Source organism: Dreissena polymorpha, chromosome 8, assembly GCF_020536995.1.
Source record: "Dreissena polymorpha isolate Duluth1 chromosome 8, UMN_Dpol_1.0, whole genome shotgun sequence".
Classification (NCBI taxonomy): Eukaryota; Metazoa; Mollusca; class Bivalvia; order Myida; family Dreissenidae; genus Dreissena; species Dreissena polymorpha.
In genome coordinates, this window is record NC_068362.1 from 47,167,614 (window position 1) to 47,168,817 (window position 1,204).

Here is a 1,204-nt window from a genome sequence, read left to right on the forward strand (position 1 = left end):
TTCAACTACATGCAGTGCAGATGATCCTGAAAGAAACATGCATGCATGCTGCAACATGTGAAAAGGCCAAAGAATTTGTTACTGGAGGAATTGCCCCAGCTGATCTTGTCTCTGAAGTAAACTCCTATGGTTTGGCATCAATATGATATTCTTAGCAAAGTGTCTTGGATGTAACCAAGCCTTCAAATTTAATACCACTCCAAGACTTGAATGTGGTAATTTTGATGTGAATGTTCGAGCTGTGTGGGGAACACTGGTAACAGGAAATGGACTATCACAATTAAATGAACTACTTGCTGTCCTGGATTCACCAGGATTATCTCGAAGGTCATTCTTGGATATAGAACTTAAAATGAACAATTGGTGAATGAATATCTACAGGCTGATTTGGATAGGGAAATAGAGGAGGAGATAGAGATAGCTGTAAAAAAAATGGGGGTTTTCATCAAAGTTTGTAAAAATATGCATTTACCCATTCGTCCCTCTTACAGTTTGCAGCAGACAACTTAAGTTCATTTACATAAATGGCAGATAGCAATTTAAGACAGCTGTTTTTAAGTCATCAGCCCTTGAAAATCTTGTGACAAATTGAGAAATTGCTCATCGTGAGCAATTTCTGCTTTTGTCAGTAGGTTTTCAAATGTCATCTGCTGCAAGATGAAAAAAATGCATCTGTAGGGAATAAAGTTGACCCTTTACTCCATGACATTGTCTTAGACTTAGGCCACTTCAAATTGATTTGTTGGTCTACGGATTTTCTTGAAAAAAGTTGAAGAGGCGAGCGAAAAAAATATATATAAAAATTTGAAAACAGGAAAATTTTCGAGGCGAGCGAAGAGCGAAGAATAAAAAATTAAAATAAATCACATTTCGATAGAAAAATCTTGCATTATCAAGAGATACAGGTTAAACAGCTATATTTTACATTCAAATCAATTATTCTACAAAGAAATATATCGACCTCATATTTATAGGAGTAAGTTGCATATGACCTTTGACCACGAAATATACATGTAACCATATCATTGAAGTGAGGAACACATGTCTACCTACTGCTTCTTATATGTGTTTGAAGTTTTAAACAGTGAAAGCTGTGAAAAGGTATACCATGTTGCAAGCTGTTTTTTTCATGTTGCAAGCTGTGAAAAGGTATCCATGTTTCAATAGCACTTTGAGAGGGACAATCATCAAATGATAATAACGG